Source organism: Saccopteryx bilineata, chromosome 6 (assembly GCF_036850765.1).
Source record: "Saccopteryx bilineata isolate mSacBil1 chromosome 6, mSacBil1_pri_phased_curated, whole genome shotgun sequence".
NCBI classification, from domain to species: domain Eukaryota; kingdom Metazoa; phylum Chordata; class Mammalia; order Chiroptera; family Emballonuridae; genus Saccopteryx; species Saccopteryx bilineata.
Genome location: NC_089495.1, coordinates 203,110,386 through 203,123,956, shown reverse-complemented (window position 1 = coordinate 203,123,956; position 13,571 = coordinate 203,110,386). Strand labels below are relative to the sequence as shown.

Below are 13,571 nucleotides of genomic sequence, written 5' to 3'. Positions count from 1 at the left end.
TGGAGCCTCCCTTCCTGCCTGTCTCTCTTGCTTTAAAAAAATATTTTTTAACTTTTTTATTTTTTGAGAGGAAGGGGGGGTAGGGAGAGAGGTAAGAAGCACCAGCTCATAGTTGTGGCACTCTTAGTTCATTGCTTCTCATACGTACCTTGACAAGGAGCCCCCAGCTGCGCCAGTGACCTCGTGCTCAAGCCAGTGACTTTGGGCTCACGCCGGCGACCTTAGGCTTCAAGCCAGCAACCTTTGGGTTCAAGCCAGCAACTATGGGGTCATGTCTATGATCCCAGGCTCAAGCTGACGACCTTGGGGTTTTGAACCTAGGTCCTCAGGGTCCCAGGTCGACACTCCATCCACTGTACTATACCACCTGGTCAAGTAAAGAAGTTTATTCATTTTATACGGAGAGAGAGAGAGAGAGAAAGAGACATTGTTTTGTTGTTCCATTATTTATGTGTTCATTGGTTGATTATTACATGTGCCCTGACTGGGGATCAAACCCACAACCTTGGCGTATTGGGATGATGCTTTAACCCACTGAGCTACCCGGCCAGAGCTTTCAATTTGCTCATGAATCACTTGCTCAGGGTAAGTCAAGACACTTGTCGAGAACCTCCAAACCTGTAAAGATTTTAATGAGTTTATTTCAGCCAAACTGACAATAGCCAGGAAGGAAAATCTCAGTAGATTGAAAAAAATGCTCCAGAGAAAGGCAGTTTTGCACCTTACTTTATACATTAAAATCAAAGAAGACATGGAGGTTACACAAAATCCATTGGTGATCGATTAGGGAGGCAAGAGAAATATCTGAGATTGGATAAATGTGGGTACAGGATAGTTAGTAATTAACAGGATAACAATAGCAAGGACAGGTTCTGTGGTCACTGCTTTGGTGCAATGATTGTGCCCTGAGGGGTCTTTTTTTTTTTTTACAGAGACAGAGAGAGAGTCAGAGAGAGGGACTGTTAGGGACAGACAGACAGGAATGGAGAGAGATGAAAAGCATCAGTCATTAGTTCTTCGTTGCGACACCTTAGTTCATTGATTGTTTTCTCATATGCGCCTTGACCATGGGCCTTCAGCAGACCAAGTAATCCCTTGCTCGAGCCAGCGACCTTGGGTCCAAGCTGGTGAGCTTTGCTCAAACCAGGTGAGCCCGCGCTCAAGCTGGTGACCTTGGGGTCTCGAACTTGGTGTCCTCTGCACCCCAGTCCGATGTTCTATCCACTGTGCCACCACCTGGTCAGGTGCTGAGGGGTCAATTAAAGGAAATTACCCTGATATTGCAAATGTTACTGATGCAAAAAGACATAGACAGGCTCAGTTAAAGTAAAGATTGACCTTTGTCAGGGAAGATAGTGACCTACGACAGGACTAACCTCCACGACCCACTTTTAGTTAGGAAGTTTTCATTTCAAACCATCGCATGTGGTGACTTTAGGTCTCTGAGCTTGTAAGGCCTGCCATGCAGGCCTTCCCTGAGCTTGTCAGGGTTAGTGTGTGGCAGTTTTCCATCCACATACTCATGAAACACCATGGAGACATACACGTGGTGAGTAACAACCTCTTGACCTCCTTCCTCATCAACTGCCAAATCATTTGCCAGCCATGTGCATGGGCCACCTTGGAATTAGAACCTGCAGCCCTAGTCAAGCTTTTAAGATGACTGCAACCTCGTTGACATCTTGGCGGGGACCTCCTGAGATGCCCCAGGTCAGAATCACTTGGGTAATCTGGTCTTAAGTTCCTGACCCACAGAAAATGTGTGAGACAATAGATGTTTATTATAGTTGTAAAGTCCGTAATTTGTTAGAGAGCGGTAGATAATGAATACAGTCTCTCTTTGCCTCCCCTTTCTCATCTTTAAAATGAGATGATGATAGTACCTCCTTCGTAGGATCATAGCGAGGATTCAGTTGGATGATGTTTGGAAAGGGTTCAGTTCATAGCAAACGCTTGCTGATGGGAGCCAGCATTGCCGTATTATTTTACGATCCTCATTAGCTGAGAGCAGAGGTTAAGTACCATGTGTGGTAAGGGCTGGGAGGGAGGATGAAGAAACAACATCCAGTATCTTCATTTTTCCCTGCAGTTCAGCTCTAACTGTGCAGTTGCATTCTTTCTCCCAAGGTAGAAGTCTGTGGAGGAGAGACTGTTCATGAGGTGACACTGCCAGACAGCCCAGAAATTGTTTCCCGTAAGTCCCTTCAGAGACTGATGGCCCCTCCCTTCTGTTCCACGGTGTGCTGGTTCTTGGCCAAGAGCACTGCTCTGCAGAGTAAGGGAGTTTTGCCCTGTCTGGGACGAGTCACATACCAGTACCCCATCCATCTTGCCCTGTTCTATATACAGTAATTCTTTAATGTCTGGCACGCAAAGTGCAGGGTATCCACGTCATCTTGCCACTGCCCAAGATGTACATCGCTAGGATGCCCTGGCAATGGAATTTGCTTTGACTCAGCACTTTGCAGGGATGTTTCCTTACCCCTGGCAGCTACCCTGCTAAGGATTGCTTTCCTCCTTAATCTACCTCTGAGTTTAAATTTTAACTACGCTACTGATTTACCCTTTGTCAAGTCACTCAACCTGGTGAGCACCATTTCCTCATCTACCTAACTGAGATAGTGAATTTTGCCTCGGGGTTATTGGGGAAGAACAGGAACTTAGACGGTATGACAGCTTTGTTAAATGGAAATAATAAACTGCAGTTGACCTTTGAACAACACAGGTCCAAACAGCACATGTCCACTTACTGTGTGTGTGTGTGTGTGTGTGTGTGTGTGTGTGTGTGTGTGTGTGACAGAGAGAGAGAGACAGAGAGAGGGACAGATAGGGACAGACAGGAAGGGAGAGAGATGAGAAGCATCAATTCTTCATTGCGATACCTTAGTTGTTCATTGATTGCTTTCTCATATGTGCCTTGACCATGGGGCTACAGCAGAGCGAGTGACCCCTTGCTCAAGCTGGCAACCTTGGGCTCAAGCTGGTGAGCCTTGCTCAAACCAGATGAGCCTGTGTTCAAGCTGGTGACCTCGGGGTCTTGAACCTGGGTCCTCCGTATCCTAATCCGACGCTCTATCCACTGCACCACTGCCTGGTCAGGCAGCACAGATCCACTTATACCTGGATTTTTTTCAATAAATATACTGATGGCTCTTCTCAACTAGAAGTTTCACATCCATGGATTCAACTAACTGTGATGGAAAACAGTATTTTATTTCTTTTTAAATTTATTGATTGATTTTAGGAAGAGAGAGAAACATCAGTCTGTTCCTGTTTGTGCCCTGACTGGGGATCCAACCCACAACCTTTGCATATCGAGATGATGCTCCAACTGGGCTGGACTGTGAGGCCGCCTGGGAGCTCTGTGTTTGGCATGAGCCCATTCTTACCTTCCCAGGCAGCGGTCACAAGTACCTGACAGCTCCTTCTACATCTATTGCGCTGGGCAGTGGCTGGAAGGCTCAGGGTCCAGGGGCCCAGCCTCTGTCCTTGCCCAGGCAAGGCAGAACAAGGCATGGAGGCACCAGGCAAGCAGACTCAGGTCAGCCACCCTAATGGATGGCCCTGGGTGGCCGCCCAGCAACATTTGTCCACATCCTATCTTAATGGTTTGGCTGGACATTTTTCTTTAGGTCAATTGCTGTTTTTTGATTGATTGACTTTAGAGAGAGAGAGAGAGAGAGGGAGGGGGAGAGAAAGAGAGGAGAGAGAAGCATTTAGTTATCCACTTAGTTGTACATTGATTGGTTGCTTCTAAGTGTGCCCTCACAGGAGATAAAACCTACAATCTTGCCTGACCAGGTGGTGGCGCAGTGGATAGAACATTGGACTGGGATGTAGAAGGACCCAGGTTCGAGACCCTGAGGTCGCCAGCTTGAGCGCAGGCTCATCTGGCTTGAGCAAAAACTCACCAGCTTGGACCCAGGGTCGCTGGCTCCAGCAAGGGGTTACTTGGTCTGCTGAAGGCCCATGGTCAAGGCACATATGAGAAAGCAATCAATGAACAACTAAGAAGTCTCAACGTGCAACGAAAAACTAATGATTAATGCTTCTCATCTGTCTCCATTCCTGTCTGCCTGTCCCTGTCTATCCCTCTGACTCTCTCTCTGTCTCTGTAAAAAAAAAAACAAAAAACCCTACAATCTTGGCATTTCAGAACACTCTGATTGACTAAGCTAACCAGCCAGGGCCTTCAATCACTTTTTTTACCTTAACAATTCAGTTAGTTTTTAAAATTCTGTTTTTCTTTTCTTTTTTTATTTATTGATTGGTTTTAGAAGAGAGGAAGGAAGAAAGAGAGACAGAAACATTGATCTGTTCTTTTTTTTTTATTTTATTTTTTATCCTTTTAATATGCCCTGACCAGGGATTGAACCAGCAACCTCTGTGCTTTGGAATGATGCTCTATCCCAGTGGTCCCCAACCTTTTTTGGGCCACAGACCGGTTTAATGTCACAAAATATTTTCACGGACTGGCCTTTAGGGTGGGACAGATAAATGTATCACGTGACTGAGACAAGCGTCAAGAGTGAGTCTTAGAGGGATGTAACAGAGGGAATCTGGTCATTTTTTAAAAATAAAACATTGTTCAGACTTAAATATAAATAAAACAAAAATAATGTAAATTATTTATTCTTCCTCTGCAGACCGGTACCAAATGGCCCACAGACCGGTACCGGTCCGCGGCCCGGGGGTTGGGGACCACTGCTCTAACCAACCAAGCTCTCCAGCCAGTGCTATTATTTATTTTTGGAGAGAGAGATAGAGAGATACAGGTTTGTTGGTCCACTTATTTATGCATTCATTGGTTAATTCTTGTGTGTGTCCTGACTGGGATTGCACCCACAACCTCGGCATGTCAGAGGGTATTCCAACCAACTGAGCTAACCACCGACAGCAGACTTTTGAGGTTTTTGTTATGTTTTGTCTTTTGTTTTTCACTTTTTGACTATTTTGAATACTGCAGTTGATCTTAGCCAAAAAACTGAGAAGTGATTTGACTATTATGAATAATGCTGCTGTGGACATTCATATGGAGGTCATTGGTGGACATATTTTTTATTTTTTTCTGAGTAGATACGTAGAAGTGGAATTATTAGGGTTTGTTTTTTTTTAGATTTTATTTATTCTTTTAGAGAGAAAGGAGAGAGAGAGAGAAGGGGGGAGGAGCAGGAAGCATCAACTCCCATATGTGCCTTGACCAGGCCAGCCCAGGGTTTCAAACCAGCACCCTCAGCATTCTAAGTCCATGCTTTATCCACTGAGCCACCACAGGTCAGGTGAATTATTAGATCTTTTGACAAATTTATGTTTTACTTTTTAGGAAACCAAAAAACTTCCAAATTGGCTGTAGCATTTTAGATTCCTACCAGCAATGTATGAGACTTCCTGTTTTTCTACATTCTTGCCAACCTTTGTTAATGTCTGGAGTATTTTTTTTTAATAACCATTCTGGTCGGTGTAAAATGGCATCTCCTTGTTGTAATTTTAGAATTTATTGCGTGGCCTATGGTAGCACAGTGGATAGAGCATTGACCTAGAAGGCTGAGGTTGCTGGTTGAAACCCTAGACTTGCCCAGTCAAGGCATGTATGACAAGCAAGCAGTGAACACTAAAATGAAGCAACTAACCTGACCAGGCGGTGGCGCAGTGAATGGAGTGTTGGACTGGGATGCGGAGGACCCAGGTTCGAGACCCTGAGGTTGCCGGTTTGAGTGCAGGCTCATCTGGCTTGAGCAAAAAGCTCGCCAGCTTGGACCCAAGGTCGCTGGCTCGAGCAAGGGGTTATTCGGTCTGCTGAAGGCCCACGGTCAAGGCATATATGAGAGAGCAATCAATGAACAACTAAGGTGTTGCAATGCGCAACGAAAGACTAATGATTGATGCTTCTCATCTCTCCGTTCCTGTCTGTCTGTCCCTGTCTATCCCTCACTCTTGACTCTCTGTCTCTGTAAAAAAATAAAATTAAAAAATTAAAAAATAGCCTGACCAGGTGGTGGCACAGTGGATAGAGCTTTGGACTGGGATGCAGAAGACCCGGGTTCCAGACCCCAAGGTCACCGGCTTGAGTGCGGGCTCATCTGGTTTGAGGAAAAGCCCACCAGCTTGAACCCAAGGTCGCTGGCTCCAGCAAGGGTTTACTTGGTCTGCTGAAAACCCGCGGTCAAGGCACATATGAGAAAGCAATCAATGAACAACTAAGGTGTTGCAACGCGCAATGAAAAACTAATGATTGATGCTTCTCATCTCTCTCCGTTCCTGTCTGTCTGTCCCTGTCTATCCCTCTCTCTGACTCACTCTCTGTCTCTGTAAAAACTAAATAAATAAATAAAAATTAAAAAATTAAATAAAATGAAGCAACTATGAGTTGATACTTCATGCTCCCCGACCCCTTTCTCTCCTCTCTCTGTAAAATTAATAAAATCTTTAAATTTATTCATTTTAGACAGAGAGACAGAGAGATACGGGGGCGGGGGGAGGAGCAGGAAGCATCAACTCCCATATGTGCCTTGACCGGGCAAGCCCAGGGTTTCTAACCTGCGATCTCAGTATTCCAGATTGACGCTTTATCTATTCCACCACCACAGATCAGTCAATAAATAAAATCTTTTTTTGTGTGTGACAGAGACAGGCAGAGAGACAGAGAGAGGGACAGACAGGGACAGAGAGACAGGAAGGGAGAGAGATGAGAAGCATCAAGTCTTTGTTGCGGCACCTTAGTTGTTCATTGATTGCTTTCTCATATGTGCCTTGATGGAGAGGGAGGCTGCAGCAGAGCGAGTGACCCCTTGCTCAAGCCAGTGACCTTGGGCTCAAGCTAGTGACCTTGGGCTCAAGCCAGCGACCTTGGGCTTCATGCCAGCGAGCGACCTTTGGGCTCAAGCCAGCAACTATGGGGTCACGTCTATGATCCCACACTCAAGCCAGTGACTGCGCTCAAGCCCGATGAGCCCGCACTCAAGCCGGATGAGCCTGCACTCAAGCCAATGACCTCGGGGTTTCAAACCTGGATCCTCTGCGTCCCGGTCCTACGCTCTATCCACTGTGACACTGCCTGGTTAGGCAATAAATAAAATCTTTAAAAAATAATCTAGAATTTATTAAGCAAGCTGTCAGTTTGAACAGGGGGGGAAATTTATTTTAACAAATAACATGTACAGGGAAAGAGCCAGAAAGGGAGAGAGTACATGCTATGCTTCCCTATGTCAGCAGCTGGAAAGGTAACCTGGGAGACCTTGTGCTAACCTGGGAAGCACATCTCTGATTCCTGAATTCTAAACTTCATTGTACAAAAGGCCACTTGGAACGTGTAAAAAGATCCTACAGCCAAATCCAGTTTTTCAAACCCGAAGGCCTCTAAAAAGGTGTGTTTTGATGGCTTTGCAGTATGGAATCTGAACCAACCCCTGTCTCTGTGGGAGGACAGCAGCGCCCACCACATGGGGCATCCACCATACAGGGCATCCATGCTCAGACCACCAACTGCAGTAGCCACCCTGTGAAGGCTGCACGAGTGGACTGAGCCAAAGGGGGCCCTGAGCAACTGCAGAAAGGCGTGACTCCCTGTCCAAGGCCATCATTGGAATTCCAGCTCATTTAGTGTCTTTCTCTACTTGTGAAATCAAGGAAATTGATTTAACTTATATTACAATAAATGTTCTGGAATAAGAATGGAAGACACACATCACGGAACTGCTGTTTTCTTTTTCTTCATATTTATTGGTTTTAGTGAGAGAGTAAGGGAGAGAGAGAGAGAGAGAAAGAGAGAGAGAGAGAGAAACACTGATCTGTTCCTGTACATGCCCTGACCAGGGATCAAAGCGGCAACCTCTGCACTTCAGGACGATGCTCTAACCAACTGAACTATCCGGCCAGGGCACAGAACTGCTATTTCCATGTTCAGTAACTTTTAAAAATCGGTGGTTTTTATAAAAATGACTTCTAGCCTGACCGGGCGGTGGCGCAGTGGATAGAGCGTCGGACTGGGATGCAGAGAACCCAGGTTCGAGGCCCCGAGGTCGCCAAATTGAGCGAGGGCTCATCTGGTTTGAGCAAAAGCTCACCAGCTTGGACCCAAGGTTGCTGGCTTGAGCAAGGGGTTACTCGGTCTGCTGAAGGCCCGCGGTCAAGGCATGTATGAGAAGGCAATCAATGAACAGCTAAGGTGTTGCAATGCTCAACGAAAAACTAATGATTGATGCTTCTCATCTCTCCATTCTTGTCTATCCCTGTCTGTCCCTCTCTCTGACTCTCTCTCTCTGTCTCTGTAAAAAAAAAAAAAAAAAAAAGGACTTCATGTAGATCTTTAAAATCTACATAACAGCGGGAAGTCACCAAGAAGGTGGGCTGCATAGAAACAGGTGTGACTCACCATAGAGCTGTTCCTCTTTGTGGTTAGCTAATTCAACTGTTCTAGGTCATGAAATTGGTATCTATGACATACATTTTTATTGTGAAAACTGCATATATAAAGACACAATAGCATTTTAAAATCCAGTAAGTAGGCCCTGGTCTGGTTGCTTAGTTGGTTAGAGTGTTGTCTAGATACACTAAGGTTGTGGGTTTGGTCCTCAGTCAGGACACATACAGGAACAGATTGATATTTTTGTCTCTCTCTCTCTCAAATCAATAAATGTCTTGGCCCTGGCCGGTTGGCTCAGTGGTAGAGCGTCGGCCTGGCGTGCAGAAGTCCCGGGTTCGATTCCCGGCCAGGGCACACAGGAGAAGCGCCCATCTGCTTCTCCACCCCTCCCCCTCTCCTTCCTCTCTGTCTCTCTATTCCCCTCCCGCAGCTGAGGCTCCATTGGAGCAAAGATGGCCCGGGCGCTGGGGATGGCTCCTTGGCCTCTGCCCCAGGCACTAGAGTGGCTCTGGTCACAGCAGAGCGACGCCCCGGAGGGGCAGAGCATCACCCCCTGGTGGGCGTGCCGGGTGGGTCCCGGTAGGGCGCATGCGGGAGTCTGTCTGTCTCTCCCCGTTTCCAGCTTCAGAAAAATACAAAAAAAAAAAAGTACTTGGCACCCTGGCTGGATAGCTGGATTGCCATCGTTCCAAAAAGCAAAGGTTCCCGGTTGGATTTCCGGTCAGGGCACAGAGGAACAGGTGTTCCTGTCTTTCTCCTGCTCTCTTCCAAATCAATAAAATAAACATTTTAATAAAATAAAATAAAAATTACTTGGCTATCAGGCCGGATAGCTCCCTTGGTTGGAGTGTCGCGCCAGAACACGGAGCTTGCTGGTTGAATTCCCCTGTCAGGACATATAAAGGAGCAGCTCCACGTTCCTGTCTTTCTCTCCCTGCCATTCTCAAAAAAAAAAAAAAAAAAAAAAAAAAGTATTATGAAAGAGTGATTTTCAAATGGTAAAAGATTATTTTCATTAGGAGGAAACATGCTAAACAATAGTAACAAAGGTCACTAAGTACCTGGTTGTGTCTCTAAGCCTACTCACACAGCCTATTCATTCTCCCAGAGAACCCATGAAGGAGGTTAAGAGGACGGACTCTGAAGCCAGACAAGCTGGCTAATGCATTTGTAAAGTGAGGATAAGGAAGGTACTTCCCTCGTAGGTTTGCTGTGAGAATTGAAGAAGCTTATTGATCAGCTCTTAGAACACTTACCAGGTTGGAACCAATTATGTGTAAGCTGTTTTCATCTTCCCTAAGCGCACCCTGTTAAAAGATGGATTTGAACCCAGTCAATGTTAACTCTGGAGTGTACTTTATTAAGGACTAAGGTGTAATCCAGTGGTTGCAAATGATTAGATCCCATTCCAGAGCTGCCGAATGAGAAACTCTGGGGGTAGGGCCCAGCGGTCTAAGATTTAACAACTTCAGGCGATTTAAATTCACGCTATGGTTTGGGGACCACAGCTAAAGTCTCTAGAGGCTCAGGTGCTGTGTAGAGGCACTAGGAACAGTCCAAAAGTCCCTCTCACCTGGGGGCAAACAAACCGATTTTAGTGGAACCACCAGTTGGGGCAGGCGGCCAGTGCGCAAGGCCTTCTGGGGATTGTAGTGCGAATCGCTACCGAGCTGGAGGCGCCTGCGCAGTGGCCGCCAACTCGATATAGTCGCTGTGGTCGGGGCTCGGGACCGGCTGCCATCTTAGTCGAGGGACTGAGGAGTCGCCGCCGCCCCGAGTCCCGGTAAACACCCCCCTGGCGGGCCGGGGTTACTTCTGGGGAGAGGGGGCCTAAGAGTGCCCGAGAAGAACGAGGGGTGGAGGTGCGCGGCGCGCAGGCCGGGACCGACAGGCACGGCTGCTCCGTCTTCCTCTGAGAGCCGGTGCCCGTGGGGGCGCGGGGAGCTCGGGCTGGTGCCTGGGGCCGGGTGGGGGGTGGGACGGCCCGACGCGCCGACGGGCCACTGTCGGGCCGAGGCGCCCGGAGCTCCTCGCCTCGCTGCCGCCCCGTTGTGGGAGGGCTGTGCGGCAGCGGGAAGCGCCCGGATCCGGCCCCGCGTCCCCCAGCGCTGCCCGGGGCCACCCTCCCGCGGCCCGGCCTCTGCGCGGGGCCCGGCGGCAGCGGCCGGCGCGAGCGACGTGGCCCTTTAAGGGGCGGTGGCTGGGCCCACCTGCCACCCGCTGGCCTTGCCGAGACTTTTTGGAGCCCCCAGTCGCGAGGGCGCCCTAGCACAGCGGCTGCTTCCCCTCGTCTCCGCTGGCCTCCCTCCATTGTCCCCGGGCGTGGTGGTCCCGTCCCGGCGCCCTCCGTGGTGCCCGCTTCGGCCACGGCCCCGCCGGCGCCTCCCGGCGCTAAGTTTTGCCGACGTGGAACTGTCACTGTCCTCTCTCCTTAGAGTGCCCTTTTCTTTAGTAGAGAAAAGAAAAAAAGTAGCCGTGAACGTATTCCCAGGGTCGAAACATGATGAGGACGTGACTTTGTAAGGAACTCAAAATTTCAGGCTTAGTTCGGAGCCTCGATTTAGAGAAAAATAAAGGCTCTGTGCCTCGGGGGTGGGCCTGAAATTAGAAACGTAACCAGGTGAGCTTGCAAACTACCCGAAATAATTCAAGATTCCCCAGGAACAGCTCGGCTTGTTTTCTTGGTTATATTGTGTCAATCTTGTTATGTCTTTTGCCATTACTCTACAGCTTCAGTTTACTTGTGGAGTGAGGGGTGGGCAAGGGAGAATGGGAATTTTTTTTTTTAATTACTGAGGCACTGGAGTCAACCGGCTATCATTGCACTTGGGGTCTCCGGCATCAGTTATTAATGCACATCGAGTTTACGAAGTATGTAAAGGCAGTGTGTATTCCCACGCTCAGAATCGGCGATGGGTTTATTATTCAGCCAAAATAAAGTTCTAATGGCAGATCTGGTGAGACAGCCAGCACTGTGTATTCATGGGCTTACTTACGGTACAGTAACTTCGTTTTTTTTAAAGATTAGATGAAAGGTGGAAGTTCAGTTGCTTCTTTTTGAACAATGAATGCAAGTTTGGGGGATATGGGTCCAATCAGTATGAGTCAAGTCAACAAGAATAGGATACAAAATAAAAAGCAAGGGCAGAGTACTCCTTTAGTGCATTTTAGTGGAAGTCATTTCTACATTCCTTTAAAACACACACGCATCTTTACACTTACTGGAAGAGACAGACAGGCAAGTAGTCCCCAAATTTGACCCTTAGAATAATTAGGAGAACTTTTTTTTTTTTTTTTTTTTTTTTTTACAGAAACAGAGTCAGAGAGAGGGATAGACAGGGACAGACAGACAGGAACGGAGAGAGATGAGAAGCATCAATCATCAGTTTTTCGTTTCGACACCTTAGTTGTTCATTGATTGCTTTCTCATAAGTGCCTTGACCGTGGGCCTTCAGCAGACCAAGTAACCCCTTGCTTGAGTCAGCGACCTTGGGTCCAAGCTGGTGAGCTTTGCTCAAACCAGATGAGCCCGTGCTCAAGCTGGCGACCTTGGGGTCTCTAACCTGGGTCTCCTCCCTATCCCAGTCTGACACTCTACCCACTGCATAACCGCCTGGGAACTTTTTAAAAACAGAAATTCCAGGCTCTCATCTCCTGAGATTCATTTAGTACCTCAGGGTTGGACCTGAAGAATTTACTTTTAAAATCTACCCCAGGCAGTTCTGATGGTTTTGGGAACCACTGAGGCAAACCATACAGTGGACACACGGAGGACAGAAGTGATCAGTTCTGAGTGTTGGCCAGAGAAGGAGGCAGGACTGACAGTGCCCTGATTTGGGTCTTAGATGATGAGCAGGAGTGTGGTAGATAGGGAAAGGGAAGAACAGGGCAGGCAGAGGAAACCCCTTAATGCTGTGTGTAAATGCAGGACTGGGGAAGAAAAAGCTCTCAGGAAACAGAGTGGGATGGGGGAGGAGAGCATTATGGGGTATGAGGCCAGAAAGGTAAATGGAGGCAATTACAGTGAAACTTCTAAGTATAATGCTAAAAAAACTTAACTTTTTTGTTGTTAGCAATTAATATCCATTTTATTAAAAAGTTTAATTTATTGATTTAGAGGAGAGAGAGAGAGAAAGGGGGGGGGATAAGAGTGGGAAGCATCAACTATCAGTAGTTGCTTTTTGTATGTACCTTGACCGGGCAAGCCTGGAGTTTGGATCGGGTGACCTCAGCATTCCAGGTCAACGCTTTATCCACTACGCCACCACGGGCGGCAATATCGATATTTTAAAATTAATTTTTAGAGAACGAGGAAGGCAGAGAGAAACATCAGTTTGTTGTTCCACTTTTCTATGCATTCATTAGTCGATTCTTTTTTAAAGTTTTAAATTTTATTTTTTAATTCATTTTTAGAGAGAAAGGGGGAGGAGCAGGAAGCATCAACTCCCATATGTGCCTTAACCAGGCAAGCCCAGGGTTTCAAACTAGCGACCTCAGCGTTCCAGGTCACTGCTTTATCAACTGCGCCACCACAGGTCAGGGGGTTGATGCTTTTTTTTAATGTTTATTTTTTATTGATATTAAAGAGAGGAAGGGAAAGAGCAAGCAAGAGAGAGACGGGAACATCAGTCTCTTCCTGTATGTGCCCTGACCGGTAACTGAACCGGCAACCTTTGTGCTTTTGGACAATGCTCTAATTGAGCCATCCAGCTAGGGTACCTTGGTTGATTCTTGTTATGTGCCCCAGCTAGGGATCAAACGCTCAACCTTGGCATGTTGGGAGGGCACTCTAACCAACTGAACTACTGGGCTAGTGCTATTTTAAACAAGAAAGTGGTATGAATACATACGGGGTTTTTTTTTGTGTGTGTGTTTTTTTTTTACAGTGAGAGTCAGAGAGAGGGATAGATAGGGACAGACAGGCAGGAATGGAGAGAGATGAGAAGCATCAATCATTAGTTTTTTTGTTGCAACACCTTAGTTGTTCATTGATTGATATCTCACATGTGCCTTGACTGCGGGCCGTCAGCAGACTGAGTAACCCCTTGCTCAAGCCAGCAACCTTGGGTCCAAGCTGGTGAGCTTTGCTCAAACCAGATGAGCCCGTGCTCAAGCTGGCGACCTTGGGGTCTCGAACCTGGGTCCTCCACGTCCCAGTCCTACGTTCTATCCATTGCGCCAGTGCGCGGTCAGGCTACATATGGTTTTT

At 47.2% G+C, this 13,571-nt stretch overlaps 1 protein-coding gene across 3 annotated transcripts in view; it reads left to right on the top strand.

Moving 5' to 3' along the window:
- Nucleotides 1-10,014: 10,014 nt before the first annotated feature.
- The window catches only part of ITCH (itchy E3 ubiquitin protein ligase), a 103,338-nt gene continuing 99,781 nt past the window's right edge, over nt 10,015-13,571 (top strand). For all 3 annotated transcript variants that reach the window (XM_066237935.1, XM_066237936.1, XM_066237934.1), the window contains exon 1: nt 10,015-10,145. The gene's annotated coding sequence lies outside the window, so the exon portion shown is untranslated. The remainder of the gene's footprint in view (nt 10,146-13,571) is intronic.